Raw genomic sequence first — 16,956 nt, forward strand, 5'->3', positions numbered from 1 at the left:
TTTCTATCATTTGGCTTATCCCTTCAGACATGGAGCAGTATGTTGTTTATCTTTAGCTTTGTTGGTTTGTTCTGGTGGGTTATATTCTTCCCAACCTTTTGTGAAGCTTGCTGTAATGATTACACTCAAAGTATGTCCTATGCTTATGACTTATGCTTTGTTTTGATAAAAATATCTTTACTTCTCCAAATAAAAAAAATGATAATTAAAGGGAAATGTTACCTAGTGTTTCTAGAAGGCACTCTTTTTTTTTTTTTTTTACCGATGCATAGTTAACTATTATCATTAACCAACAATTGTTCAATACAAGAAGGATAAGAATAAAAAATACGGTGACTAGCCCAAGAACAAGCCACCCTAGCTAAACTATGAGCAACCATGTTCGCTTGTCTCCGAACAAACTTCATCTCGAAGTTGAAATATAAAGATAACTGATAAATAATACTAAAAACAATATAATATAACTCTGAATCACCATGGCCCGGAGACGATAGAGCTTGCACTAGAGTAGATGAGTCAGACTCGAACATGTACAATGCATGTAACTTTTAAATTGTAACTTTTATTAAAATATGTGTAATCAATGCATTAAAAATTAAAATATTTAACTTTTTTATAAATTAATTTCTTCTTTTAAAATTTTTAAAGAGTGCTCTATGGACATTGGTTGACAAGACCCAGAATTAATATCTATATTTCAGGCAAAACGTGTTAATTGAAAAACATCTTTTCTAGGAAAGAATGACATTATTGATTCTATTATTTTTTTAAACAGAAAAAACAAAAAAGATGGCAATTGGCTGGCATGAAGAATTAACAACACAGTTTCCCATTTACATTATTTGTCCACATAAGACATAGCAGAGGGTTCTTGTACCCTCGAGTTTGGTTTCATTCAATCACATCGTTTATCTGATCACCAACGGATAGATGAATTTGTAGTATGTTGGAACAACAACTTATGTATTCCTATTTTTGGTACGGTAACATGAGAAGGAGCGCATGAATTTAATTCTTACTTTGTTGTTTGTTTCAGCAGAACTACGTTTGTAAGTTAGTTCTTGAATATACTATCAAAAAAAGTAAATGCTTGAAATAAAATAATTTGTCCAACACTAATTTAGAATACAAACTTTTAAATATAAAGAAGAATATTAATATTCCCTTAATAAACTATTTTCACCTATCATCTTATTAATTTGAACATTTACGATTTAACTATATTACTCCTTTTAAAAAAAGTAACTATATTACATTCGGCAACTTACGAGTTTCATTCTAGTTATCATAAATGTAAAGTATATGATATTGATTTGAGAGTAACATTCATACAAACACATTAACCCGTGCGTCTATATGAACTTATAACATGCCAAATACAAAATAGAGAAAGAGAAAATAGGAACAATGATGGAAGCTGGGGTTTCATAGAATAATAATAGCTCAACATTACAAAAGGATACTAGAGAATATAAAACCTAAAGAATATTGCTCTTCTCCCATCAGAATTCACTCGTTCCCAACTGAAGTGACAATAATGACCCTGCGTGAGTTAACTCATGCAGGACATAACTCTGCGTGACATAAGTCACGCTGCATGACATAAGTGTTATATGACAGCAACAGAAACATAACCCATTCATATTTCCAACTTCCCATATACGATTTTTCTCCCAAATTTTACGAATTTCACCAACTTCAACCAAACCAACATCAAATCAACCAAATCAACAAGTAAGCTATGCTTATCCCACTTCATTACTTTTTTTTTTTGGGTTTAAATTTAAGATTTTTTTGGAGAAATTTGACATTTTTAGGTTTTTAGAAATTTGGCTTGCATGTTAGTTTTTAGGATTGTTAGTGATGAATTAAGTTAGGAATTGTAGTTTAGATGTTGTTTAGAGTGCAATGTGGTAGTTTAGCGTTAAGAAATTGTTTGATTTTAAGTTGATTGAAAGTTTGACTCTACGTGTTTGATAAAATGTCTCAATGATATTTTGTTTGTTTTTTTGGATTTTAATGATGAAATTAGTTCGAAATTGATTTTTTATTTTGATTATAGTTAGCTTGACTGCAATGTGGTAGTTTATGGACTGAAATGACGCTGCCAAAATTTAAGTGTTGTTGAATTGTTAGAAATCACACAATGTCCGTATGAAATGAATCCATGATTTTTTTTCTTTTTGACTTGTTGTGGAGATATGTCTCAGAGAGCTGACAAACTTAGGTTAGGGAGGGAGTCTGCTACCAGTAGTGCACGAGCCAAAAATGTAATATCCCGTTCGTCAGCTAATGGAAATTTTATCTGTTAAATGTATTAGAGGACTAAGATTCATGGAAAGCGAGTATGACGAAAATATTAAGTATGAGAGAAGTTAATATTATGTAATATCAGTCAAGTACGAATGTATGTATTAGTGTCAGGCAAACACGTGTTAAGATGAAGGGCATTCTGGTACTTGCACGCAAAGAGGTATATAAGTAATTTTGGGGCCAAAATCTTCATTTCCCATTGCTCTTTCTCTCTCTAGGTTTGAGAAAACATTTTCTCTCCTCCTTCTCTCTAGGATGGCGCCACCCATCTCTCATCAATCCATCCAAAGCTTTCCAAATCATGCAATTGGTGATCAAGCAAGGATCTTAGAAGCTTTATGAGCAAGAAACAACAAAGAGAAAGGATTGAACTTGGATTTTGGGCTAGGGTTTGAACTTGGGAAAGCTTGGAGCTTGAGAAATCACAAGGATTATGTTAGGTGAGTTCTTAGATAGAACCCTCCCTTGGGATTATGTGTTTATTTTGCAAGAAAACATGAATTATGTTAAGATTAGGAAATATGAGAATTTTATCCCCTTGCCTTGATCTTGCTTTGTACATGTTAATATGGCTATGAAAGATGTTTTATAATGTATGTATATGTTGCTGGATGTTTTGGTGCATTACAGGAACCATTAGGATGAGTTTTGTGGTCAAAAATAGCAAAATTTGTACCACAGACCCGAAGAACCACGCTATTAGCGAAATATACGCTAATAGCGAAATTCTTCAGCATGGGCTACGCCCCAGCTGCGCTAATAGCGTGGCCTTCTGGACTTGGCCAACTTGCTTTGGCCTGTTGGCCCAGTTCAGGGTCCGTGGTGCATTCTGAAGCTTTTCTTTCAACGTTTTATAACTTTGTAACCCCAAAACAACATCTAATCAATGCACATAACATCAAGCAATCATCGAATCAAGAATCGTGGTGATTTTAACATGTACATCAAGAAAGGCACAAGAGAGTTTAAGCCGATTTATTCGGGTAGTAAGCCTTAAGAAAGGGAAGAACTAGAGCCTCGACATAGTAGTCGAGAACTAGCAAGTTTAGCATGAAATCCCTAAGTATGTTAAGTATAGGAATGAACCTAAGTAAGTAAGACGCGAAGTGTAATCTCTTCGCATATGATCATGTATGATTAGTTAGCACATTAAGTCATGGATTGATTAGTTAATCTCTCCACTAAGAATAAGAATGTATAAGTTTGTTGCTAACCGGATCGACTCAAGGGTCCGAGATAATAAGCAAGCAAGTATGAATATGTTTATGTATACGTACGACAAGACTATGACTTAATAAGTAGGTGGCATGTCTCTTGCTATCCACATCAGGGGGATACAAGAGGTTCTCGATCTAAGGGGAACGATTCAAGCCGTAAGGGACCCGCATGTCACTGAAATTAACAAGACGTAGGTGCTCGTGTCTCTTGTTATCCACGCCAGGGGGATACGGGAGGTTCTCGACCTAAGGGGAACGGTTTAAGCCGCAAGGGACCCGCACGACACCGAGGGAGTCCGATGTACGTACATCGGTCATGTATGGGATTGATCTCGGGGTTACTCCACCCGGGACTATCCGTAAAATGAATCAAGATAATGATTGTTTGTTCAACGCTAACCTAATGAATGAACTTAGATACGTTTATGTATGATATGATTATGATTATGTTATGTTCATGATTATGCAAGAGTGAATCCATGCAAGTTTATGTTTAAGAATTAGAGCATTAGATGTTGCAGGATAAGTACAAGGCATGGATTAGAGCAAGTAAAGAACATGATACCGATGACGATCTTAGGTTTCCCCTAATCGTCCGGTTTAAATTAGTGTCATGATATGTTATGTTTAGGCCTCGATACGTAGAGCGTATCTTTGGCAATGCGGTCCTAGATTCCCCCTCGACCGCCATGACACGTATAGGAAGTGAAGCCTATAACAAGTTAAGATAAGACTATGACGGCTCTAGTATGCACTACCGTCTAAGTATGCAAGTCCCCACACACGTATAATCAACCGTCAGGTTGTAAAGTAGACACGTGGTGACCGTAGGTTTCCCTTGAGGTTGCCTATAGCCTAGGATTAGGTGGAACTCACTGAGACATTATGTCTCATCCCAATCCTTATTTGTTTCAGATAAGCAGGACGATATGCAAGCTTGAAGTCGGATGAATGTTTCAGCAAGTGTGCGTTTGTGTCGCTGCAGGATGCTTTGGATATTGAAGGATGAAATTATATATGTATAGTTGTGATGTTTATGTGATTTATGTACGAACGCATTTTTGTTGTAAATTTTTAATGTATCCAGTACTAATATTAACACACGTGCTAGACTTTCTAGATACGTCTGGTATGGGTGTTACAATTGGTATCAGAGCAGGTCGATTCAGACCGTGCCTTGGGTCATTAAATTACAACTAAGGTAGTGGGACCATTGGGTTCCGGGTAAATGTTCTATTTGTCATTGTTAGTTGAGCCTGATCAACTCAATTTAACAATTGACGATTAGAACGGATACCTGAGAGCTGAATAGGACCCAGGAGGAACGAAGTATGTGATGAAGAAGTTGATCGTGCCAAAAGGTGGCCGGTGAACTAATCAAGTAGAAGTGTGAATCCTCCGGGAATATAAGGTATGTTAAGAAGGAACGTTCCGATAATGTCGGATAAGATGATAGCGATACTCCATGTACCCGTAAGTGAAGAAGTTGGATATATGTATCTAATCATGACCGAAAGTTTCGGTAAGAGTGGTTGTTGGAACGGGTTTATGATATTCTAGAATGTCAGAAAAAGGTTACAAAATAGTAAGAAGTCGACATTTGTTGACGGAGTCAGCAGGCTCTCAGGAATAGCATTATATGGATGAAGTTAAGTATATGTATGTTTGGAAGTTGCATAAGTACAAACGTAATAAATTAAGCCGTTCTTAGCAGATGAAGTTAAGGTTTATGTGGAAATTTTATGTTAAGAGACATGATGAACAAGACATTAGTTTCTAATGTGCCTTGAATGGAACCGAATGATGTTAATGCTTGCCATGCAAATGTTATAGAATTATTTTAAGATGTTTGAAAGGAATGAAATGCATTGGGATACTTGAGGAAATGAGATTTTTATATAACATATGATTTTTGAAAAACTGAACTGAAGAAAACACGCCAATAGCGAAAATTTCGCTAATAGCGAAATTACTCCAGAGGATTTCGCTAATAGCGAACCTGGAGCGAAATTTTTCAGTTTTTCTGAAAACTGTCATTTCGTCTCTCGGGTTAGTAGTAGCTACTGGGGGTTGTTTTCACAATCTTTTATGTAACAAATACTCTCTATAACATCAAGTATCGAATGCACATCACATCCAATGATTTCTAAGGAAGAAAATGCATGGACAAGTATTAACGGAATCAATCCAGTTTAAAGGTAGCTTTGGAGGTTAATGTGTCAAGAGTCAAGAACAAGCCAAGAACAAGAGTATAGGAGTTCTGGCATTTAGAAGGAAAGTCACAGATGATTATGCATGAGGTATGAGGTCAGGAGTTAAAGCGGTGCAAAGTTATAAGAAATCACAAGATTCTCGAATTATGTGGAAATATGACGTATCTCTCGAATCTATGTTTTGCTCAATAGACTTGCTAAGGCTCGATATGATGTTGAATCCTAAAGTTTAAATAATTTCAGACAGATTTATGCGTATGGGTGATTGAAGTTGACATTTTGAAAATTCCCGAGTTTTTTTTTAGGAACCGGTTTCTACGACACTCGTAGAGTGAGCTAGACTCACTAGAATCTAGATTTGATGACACGTATGTGTTATCAACTCATTCTATGATTTTAGAGTAACAACCGGGGCCTAGACCCAGTTTTTGTATATGGTAGAAAATCACCAACGTCAATGACCCGTGCGCTAGTTTACGAAGTTTCTTTTAAAAGAAAATGAACGAGCAAGCAATGGTATGATTAAGCAAAATATAGTATGCGAGAGTGCAAAGGTTAAATGTTAAGAAAGATATGTTCAAGTACAAGATGAGGTTGTCAGAGGAATTTGAGTTTACTCGGAAACAAGTTCAAGTATGTTATGTTTAACCCAGCAGGTAAATCCAACCAGCGCGGGAGCGTAAGGTTTACCCCCAAGTCATGTATTATGAGCATAAGAAAAGTTATCATAAGTTTTGTTCTTACCAGGCTGTGGTAAGGACAAGTGTGAGGTGTGACGTTGTTTACAACATGGATGATCCTGAGAATAGTTCAAGAAGTAAGTATTCAAGTGGTAAGCACGAATTGAAGTCTCAATTGCTCTAATGGGTTAGAGTAATAGTTTAAGCCAACCGGTGGGAATCAGAGTAGCGTCATGGAAGTTAATCGTTAAACACGGAACATGGGAGTTTTAGTATGTATAAAGCTTTATGAAGAATAGTCGGTGGATAACACAAGTTTAACAAGAAGCATCGTAAGACAAGAGTTGCCCTATATGAATTGGTCACGAATGCATGAATGATGGTATTGGAAAGTATGTAAGGGTCAGAAGGTTACCTTTTTTGTGACTCAAGTAAAGAATCGAAGCATCAAGAATGATGATCGGTATTCTGAGAAGGTAGTAATGTTCAAGTAATATTTAAAAAGATTATTTGAAGATTCAAGTTTAGTGTTCCGAAGAAAAGGAACAAGCTAATGTCAAGAGGTTCAAGGATTTCCTACGAATATGTAAGTGGTATCGCGAGTATGTATATCAGTTAAGAAAGTAAGAATCCACATTCAAAGTTTAAGCATGTTATCATGAAAGGAGATGCAACTCTCGAGTTTGTGCAATGAGAATCATACTCTCGTATGCAATACTTGTTGAGTGAAAACGATACTTGTTAAGACATGTTAAGTCATGATTTTAAAAACTTTTCAAAGTTGAGATTGGTATTAAGGAACTTGGGAACGATGCTTATTTTAAACTCATGGAATTATACATTTTCGAAACTGATGAGATACGTTGTAAGTGAACTCACTTAAGACGTACCAACTTCAGGACCAACTTGTCGTGGACAAGTTTAGGGCGAGTTGTTAAATCTTTTTTTTTCAAATATAGAAACTCGTCCGATGGTTCTGTGGTGCTATTACAAATTCAGTTTTGGAAATGATAAAATATTTTAGTCATGTATATATATTCGTTCCAAGAACCCGAATACCAGAGCTTAAGGAAATTTCTTCAAGAAAGATTCTAGGACACGTATCGTTATCATTTAGCAAGAGATGACACTTGAAAGTATGTACATATTATGGAAATGACAATGTTCGTATGAAGCCAATATTATGTGGGATACACGGAATTGTGTTAAGAGTATACGATGTAAGTGCAAGTGGAATTACTAGTAAGTTTCACGAGTATGTGAACCATAATATTGGTTAATGGATTGTCAGATGAAGTGGTGAGTTGATTTCACTTTTTCATGTCAAGCTATATGAGTTACCCATTAGTTCGGGTGTGATAAGATGCAATGGAATTGCGATGAAATCAGAAGATTTCCTAAGGCTCTGAAAAGAGATAAGAGATTCATGGAATCGTTTATATGAGTAATACAAGTAAGAAGCATGTGCCTCAAGGTACAGTAAGATTATGTATTCATGATAAGATGTATGTATGAAATATGTTTTAAAGTTACAAATAAGCACTGCAGGGCAAACTTGGTTTCCGTAGGATCCCAGTTAAAAGGCAAATCCTGAGTGTTCATGTTTATGATAAGATATCTTTACAAGAATGTTTATGTTAAGCGGGTAAGATATAATCCGAAACAATGAGTTTATGTTAGCATGGAATGTCCCAAGTCATGGTGTACTAAGATAACAACAAAGTCTAAGTGATATTAAGATCAAGGAAGCTATATGCTTACGTATATGAATCAAGAAACAAGACGGAACACAAGCAATGATGAACTTCTTGGAAATGTTTGAATAGAATATGTATGGCTCAGACCAGAGATGCTAAGTTTTTATCATGATGATTGGTAGGCGATCTCTAAATTTCGAGGACGAAATTTTTTTAAGGGGGGTAGAATGTAATATCCCGTTCGTCAGCTAATGGAAATTTTATCTGTTAAATGTATTAGAGGACTAAGATTCATGGAAAGCGAGTATGACGAAAATATTAAGTATGAGAGAAGTTAATATTATGTAATATCAGTCAAGTACGAATGTATGTATTAGTGTCAGGCAAACACGTGTTAAGATGAAGGGCATTCTGGTACTTGCACGCAAAGAGGTATATAAGTAATTTTGGGGCCAAAATCTTCATTTCCCATTGCTCTTTCTCTCTCTAGGTTTGAGAAAACATTTTCTCTCCTCCTTCTCTCTAGGATGGCGCCACCCATCTCTCATCAATCCATCCAAAGCTTTCCAAATCATGCAATTGGTGATCAAGCAAGGATCTTAGAAGCTTTATGAGCAAGAAACAACAAAGAGAAAGGATTGAACTTGGATTTTGGGCTAGGGTTTGAACTTGGGAAAGCTTGGAGCTTGAGAAATCACAAGGATTATGTTAGGTGAGTTCTTAGATAGAACCCTCCCTTGGGATTATGTGTTTATTTTGCAAGAAAACATGAATTATGTTAAGATTAGGAAATATGAGAATTTTATCCCCTTGCCTTGATCTTGCTTTGTACATGTTAATATGGCTATGAAAGATGTTTTATAATGTATGTATATGTTGCTGGATGTTTTGGTGCATTGCAGGAACCATTAGGATGAGTTTTGGGGTCAAAAATAGCAAAATTTGTACCACAGACCCGAAGAACCACGCTATTAGCGAAATATACGCTAATAGCGAAATTCTTCAGCATGGGCTACGCCCCAGCTGCGCTAATAGCGTGGCCTTCTGGACTTGGCCAACTTGCTTTGGCCTGTTGGCCCAGTTCAGGGTCCGTGGTGCATTCTGAAGCTTTTCTTTCAACGTTTTATAACTTTGTAACCCCAAAACAACATCTAATCAATGCACATAACATCAAGCAATCATCGAATCAAGAATCGTGGTGATTTTAACATGTACATCAAGAAAGGCACAAGAGAGTTTAAGCCGATTTATTCGGGTAGTAAGCCTTAAGAAAGGGAAGAACTAGAGCCTCGACATAGTAGTCGAGAACTAGCAAGTTTAGCATGAAATCCCTAAGTATGTTAAGTATAGGAATGAACCTAAGTAAGTAAGACGCGAAGTGTAATCTCTTCGCATATGATCATGTATGATTAGTTAGCACATTAAGTCATGGATTGATTAGTTAATCTCTCCACTAAGAATAAGAATGTATAAGTTTGTTGCTAACCGGATCGACTCAAGGGTCCGAGATAATAAGCAAGCAAGTATGAATATGTTTATGTATACGTACGACAAGACTATGACTTAATAAGTAGGTGGCATGTCTCTTGCTATCCACATCAGGGGGATACAAGAGGTTCTCGATCTAAGGGGAACGATTCAAGCCGTAAGGGACCCGCATGTCACTGAAATTAACAAGACGTAGGTGCTCGTGTCTCTTGTTATCCACGCCAGGGGGATACGGGAGGTTCTCGACCTAAGGGGAACGGTTTAAGCCGCAAGGGACCCGCACGACACCGAGGGAGTCCGATGTACGTACATCGGTCATGTATGGGATTGATCTCGGGGTTACTCCACCCGGGACTATCCGTAAAATGAATCAAGATAATGATTGTTTGTTCAACGCTAACCTAATGAATGAACTTAGATACGTTTATGTATGATATGATTATGATTATGTTATGTTCATGATTATGCAAGAGTGAATCCATGCAAGTTTATGTTTAAGAATTAGAGCATTAGATGCTGCAGGATAAGTACAAGGCATGGATTAGAGCAAGTAAAGAACATGATACCGATGACGATCTTAGGTTTCCCCTAATCGTCCGGTTTAAATTAGTGTCATGATATGTTATGTTTAGGCCTCGATACGTAGAGCGTATCTTTGGCAATGCGGTCCTAGATTCCCCCTCGACCGCCATGACACGTATAGGAAGTGAAGCCTATAACAAGTTAAGATAAGACTATGACGGCTCTAGTATGCACTACCGTCTAAGTATGCAAGTCCCCACACACGTATAATCAACCGTCAGGTTGTAAAGTAGACACGTGGTGACCGTAGGTTTCCCTTGAGGTTGCCTATAGCCTAGGATTAGGTGGAACTCACTGAGACATTATGTCTCATCCCAATCCTTATTTGTTTCAGATAAGCAGGACGATATGCAAGCTTGAAGTCGGATGAATGTTTCAGCAAGTGTGCGTTTGTGTCGCTGCAGGATGCTTTGGATATTGAAGGATGAAATTATATATGTATAGTTGTGATGTTTATGTGATTTATGTACGAACGCATTTTTGTTGTAAATTTTTAATGTATCCAGTACTAATATTAACACACGTGCTAGACTTTCTAGATACGTCTGGTATGGGTGTTACAAAAAAGGTCGCCGAAAGGGTCGTACAACGCCCTCCTCATGCTCCTAGTAGACGGGGGAAGAGGCTTGTTACATATTATATGCGGAGGGGTCGACGTCACAGGAGGGTGCATCCCAAATCGTGGACCAGACACAATATCAACATCATCATCATCAGCATGAGACTTATCAACCTCAGTATGGGCATGAGGCGTATTAGCCTCAGTATGAGTAGCCTCACCAACAGGAGAGTGAGGCTCAGGAGGAGCCAAGGATGGAGTTTGAGGCCGGACCGCAGGGCATTCCTGGGGGCCTTATGAGTTTTCGCTTTTACCAAACTTCAGTAAGCATGTGACATACAGGCTATGGGTCGATCCCAAAGTAAGTATAATTGATTTATTTTATTTTATTTTAATGATATGTTACTTCATGTTTATGTTAGAATATTAAAATTTACTTAATTTACTTATTTTATAGATTATATTATTGCTTTATTATTTTACGTAAGAATTAAAATTTATGTTAGAATAAGATGATCGGTGTCTCGCACGGGAAGAAGCTTAGGCTTAGTAACTTGACAATGTCGTTGCTTGGAGAAGCAAATGACTGGTTCTGGGGACCGGTGAATGATTCCGGTCTTTCACACCTTCTTAAGACTTGGTATGCCAACATCTCTCACGGGCTCGTTTGTGCCTTGTCAGAGAGATGGCATGAGGACACCAGCAGCTTCCATCTTCCAGTTGGGGAGATGACCGTCACACTAGAAGATGTGGTTTGTCTTCTAGGCATCCTAATAACTGGGAGGCTCATTGAGAAGGGGAGTTATCTCATGAGCGGGGCATACAACTGATGCAGGATGAGCTTTGTTTGACAGAGGCGGAGGTGATGGCTGAGGTGGAAATACAATGTCGTGCTCATGTCAGTTCCACTAAACTGAAGACGCGTTACTACACACTGTGGAATAGGTGTAATCAGCTGGTGGAGCCTGCATCAGAGGCGAAGGAGGAGGATCAGAGTGTTGTTAGGACCACCAACGTTAAGGCGTTTTTGTTGCTTTTGCTTGCCTACACCCTTTTTGCTGGCAATAACAGCAAAATCGTTAATCTGTTATGGCTGCTTGCTGATAGACAATTGGCAAGTGTAGCAAAAATTATCGAAGTAGTAAAAATATCGTTCCCACAAGGACTGTGTTAATCTCAATAATTCAATCGCGATATTAAATAGGATGTATAAAGGTTGTTTTGTTTTGCCATTAGGCGGTTGATTTGGTTTGATTTATGAAATCAAGTAACAAAAAGTAAAGATTGATTAAGATAATATGCAGATAGATGAGATCAGGTCTGTCGAATCCTCTAATGTTTCCCTAATTGGTATACTGCACCTATTCTTATGAATGATTCTCTAGTATCACGATAGTTAACAAAATAGTCCTAATCAATCCCTTGAGTTAGGACCCTCTTCTTAAACTACAACCCCTAATTCCTTATGTGGTCTAATAATCTTCGAAGGTTTAAGCACGTTAACCTAATATCACTAACAAACGATTATACATTCCTAGACTAACCCTGTTTATTAGAACAATTCAATTAGGTATAAGTAGAAAACTATGGTCAGTAGTCATTCATTCTCACTATGTTTATATGTGATAAAGATATAAAAAGCATTAATAACAATTGAATTGAATAAAAACTAGATTGTCATTCATAATAAGTAGAGTTTCACAGCAACATGGATCAATTAGGGTTACATAGATTCATCTCGGACCTAATCTCTGAGAGATTTAGCTACTCATAATCGAGTTTACAAATAGCATAATCAATGAAATAATTAAAACATACATGAACTGAGTAAAGGAGGATGAAATCGCCCTTCTAGCAGTCTTCAGGTCTCAAAATCGCACTTTTGCTCTCCAAAATCGTAAATCTTGTTTCTGGAACTGACTTCTGTTTAAATAGAAAATATTTTTCTGAGTGAACAATCGCGCCACGCCTGTTTCCAGATCCTTCTTCACAATCGTGATACGCCTCCATCAATCGTGTCACGTTAAAATAGGCAGAACCAAACTTGAAATCTGGTACTAAAGTCGCGCCACGGCTGTTTCCAATCGCATCACGATTACGGCAATTCATCAATTCCAGATTTATTCGCTTTTAACACCCTTAGTTGCTTTCAAGTTGCTTCAGAACTCTATCAAATAGTCGAAATAAGTCCTAAAAATTACGTAATGACAACATGTCATCACAACCCCAAACTTGAACCATTCCTTGTCCTCAAGGAATTCATTTGCAACATTGACAATCGACAGTAAAATAACAATTAAATGATCAAGTGATAGTACCCAAAAAGTTCATTTCCCGACTAGCTAAAGATGAGCTAGTTTGACTTGTTTGCATCCACCAATACACAACTCCAAGCAACAATTTGATAAGGGTTCACTCAATCAACGTGCAAGTCTACATATTACCATACGCTTGGAAAGTTCCTAAACGTCAATCAAAATCAATGTCATTTCAGACTTTGAGGTCTTTCAGGGTTATAACGGGACTTAGGTAAAGGTGGGATAATTTTTGGATAAGTAGACTACACAAGATTTGAGTTAGGCATTCCTACGGAAGTTAAAACATGAATTCAATCCCTCATTCACCTTTATGGAATAACAATTCTTGTAAAGGGTACTAGAGATTATAAATTAATGGATAAATTCAAAAAGAAACAAACCCACAAAATTAGATGACACAAACTAATGAAGAAAATATAGGAAATTCAATTGTATTCTCAGTCTTATCACAATCAAGTATAAGCAAAAATTATGGGTAGTGATATCCATCAATAAAAAATAATAATTACTATTATTTTCATCATTATTAGATTTTAAAATTAATTACCACTACACTATTTAAACACTACTAACTTGTGTGTTCTATTTTATGTGGGATCCCACACTCTATTTTTTCAATTCACAGTAGATCAAAGTTTAATTACTCGATATTTAATCTTTTAACCTTTCAATTTCCTTCCAACTTCACAATAACGCTCCAACAGTAATTAATTGTTATCATCTTCTTTCAAAGTATTTTCTTATTCTCGGTTTTGGCTTTGTTGTACGTGCTGACATTAATTGAAAACTACTATTCTTGGAGGTGGTGGTGTTTTTGTTCTATAGTTTGCATAAGGTGGAGCATTGAAACTACTTCGGCTACATTGTAGTTCTATCCCTTCACATATGGAGCTGTATGTTGTTTATCTTTACATTCGTTGGTTTGTTATGGTGGATTGTATTCTTCCCCATCTTTTGTAAAGCTGGCTGTAATGAAAACTGCTGTCTAATATTTTGTAGGCAAAACGTGATAATTGAAAAACATCTTTTTTAGGAAAGAAAAACATTATTGATTATATTCTTTTTTTTAAACACAAAAAACAGAAAAGATGGCTATAATTGGCTGGCATGAGGAATTAACAACACAGTTTCCCATTAACATTATTTGTCCACAATACAGTACTTGGCCCTTCATGTCCTGTATCCTGGTGTCTGGTTTCATTCAATCATTTTATTTTATACTTTTTCATAACTAAATTATAAGCCACGTTTAAAAAAAATGTCTTAAATTATAAAACGTTTTACAATGTCAATCAAACATTAATGTAATTTTTTTATTATATTTTTGACTATTTATTACTTTTATTTTTTCAATTCTTTAATTTTTCTTTCTTATATCATTTTCTCATTCAAAATTAGTTACATTTCTTAATATGTGTGAAATGACCTAAACAACTTATAATTTGGAATGGAATGAGTATCATATTTTTATTACAAGTTTACTAAATTGCATTCCCGGGTATAAGCAATAGAAATTTTTTCCCAATGAAAAGGGTGGGAATAAAGTTCCATAAAGATGGGAATAAATTCATGTGTAATTCCCTATTATAATTCATATTTTTATGGTTCCCGGGAATATTATAATGTCAAGCAAACATCTTTTTTCTAAATACTTTGAATAAAATTCTCATCTTTATGTTTCAATGAATGTTATTCCTAAAAATAAATTTGGTAAACTTGAAACAAACACACCCTTAATAGTGTTTTTACTATTAGCATCTTTAATGGAGTGAACTAAATTATTTTTGTGGGGTCAAATTGTCATGTAGGATTTAAACAATCTATAGTTGATTCAAGTAGTTTTTTACTTAAATGGTGGTTGTTTATAAAGAACTCAAACTTAGGTGACATTTCACATGGGAAAGGGGAATCCTTTCCCACCATGGGAAAGTTTTTTTTAACCACTAGATTGAAAGGGAACACTGATATTACTATAGGCTGTCTATACTATATTTTTCTGCTCACTGTCTTCTACCTCTCACTGTCTTACTGGAATACATTTAGACATCTTAAACTACTTTGGAGAGAGATGAGGATACCAAGTAGTTTATATTGCCATTGAAGATCAATAGGAAAATATTAGCATTTAGCAGATTCAAACGCACTAGAAATTGATGTATCTGTATTCGTCTTTTTTTGTTAGCTTCTGCTGCTTCCAGTTGTTTGTCGCCTCATCATATTATGCATTAGAAATTGATTTTTTACTAAAAAAATGGAATGGATTTTTTGGGAAAAAAAATGTAAGCAGTGTACAACATCTGCTCATGTAGAGTTTTTTTTATGTTAACTCTTGCAAGAACATTGTTGTTTTGAGTGTTTTCTTTGTCATCAAGGTTATATGTTCAATAACATTATGCTTATATTTCTTCTTTTGATCTCTTCGTTTAGTAACCTAACAACGTTAAAAACAAGTAGTATGGACTTAGATATCATAATCAGGTCTGGAAAAAAAACATGCATGGATTCAATTCAAGGTTCCTCTGATGAACTTAACAATGTCCACTGGTTATTATTTTTATATGATGAACTTGAATGTCATAAGCAATGTTTTGACGATAAAAAAAAAAATAAGGAAAAAATAGTGAAATATAAACCCATAAATCATGTTTGAGGTTGATGATGTTGTGGGGGTGGGAGGAGCAACGAGGGAGAGAAGAGAAGAAAGAGAAAGTGTTGTGGTGTGGGAGATGTATGATAAAATTTAATACAACCTTAAAATCTAACCCATAATCACATGTGGTCCATCATGGGAAGATTTTCACCTTTCCCATGTGAAATGCCACCCCCAAACTTAAACTCCACATGTTTGTATTCTTTTATTTGTATTTAGTTTTGATTTAAATTTAATATTAATTTTGACTATTTTAATTTAAATTCGTAAAAATATTAATTATTAAAGTTGTAGAAAATTTATTTTAATAAATTTTACTTTAACAAATTGTAAAAAAAAAATAACTCCTAAAAAAGTTGTAAAAAATAATAAATATATGATAATCCCCTAAACAAATTAACTATATAATATAAAAGTATAACAGTTAGTTCAAAATGAATAAAAAAATAGGGTTAAATATGTTTTTGGTCCCTATATATATACCAACTTTTCGTTTTAGTCCCTCTAAAATTTTCCTTCAACTTTTAGTCCCCATAAAATTTTTCATCTTCGCTTTTGGTCCCTTTTTTAAAGTAAACTCATATGTAGAGTACATATTTTTGAATAAAAGTTTGCAGAAAAATTCATATTATTATAAGAATCTCTCCCAAAAAAAAATTAGAATTTTTTAACAAAACATGAATTTAATATGAATTTTTATTTGTTTGACGGTTAAAAATTCATAATTAATTTATGTTTTGTTAAAAAATTCTAATTTTTTGGGGGATTTTTTTTTACAATATTCTACACATTTCAGCATAATTTCATGAAAAAAAATACAAAATTTAACTTAAAAATAGGGACCAAAAGTAGTGATTGAAAATTTTATAGGGACTAAAAGTTGAAGAAAATTTTTAGAGGGACTAAAACGAAAAATTGGTATATTTATAGGGACCAAACACATATTTAACCCAAAAAAATATAATCTTTGCTTCAAAATGAAAAATGATACAACATTCCACTATTTGAATGATAGCAAATGAGAAACGTAGTTTGTACTCACTCCGGTTTTGAATATAAGAATAAAATAAAACATCTATTAAAAAAGTGGATTGAATACATTTAAATCATAGTTAAAAAAAGGACACTTGTTAAGGATTCAAAAGAGAAAATGATTTGTAAATTTTATGTTGAAATAGTTCTTTTTTTAGTTTTAATATGTTGAATACACAATTTCTTAGAAAAAGTTTATTCATTTGA

The sequence above is a fragment of the Medicago sativa genome, chromosome 7, assembly GCF_051527215.1.
Source record: "Medicago sativa cultivar Bolivia chromosome 7, Bolivia_mono, whole genome shotgun sequence".
In the NCBI taxonomy this organism is placed as follows: Eukaryota; Viridiplantae; Streptophyta; class Magnoliopsida; order Fabales; family Fabaceae; genus Medicago; species Medicago sativa.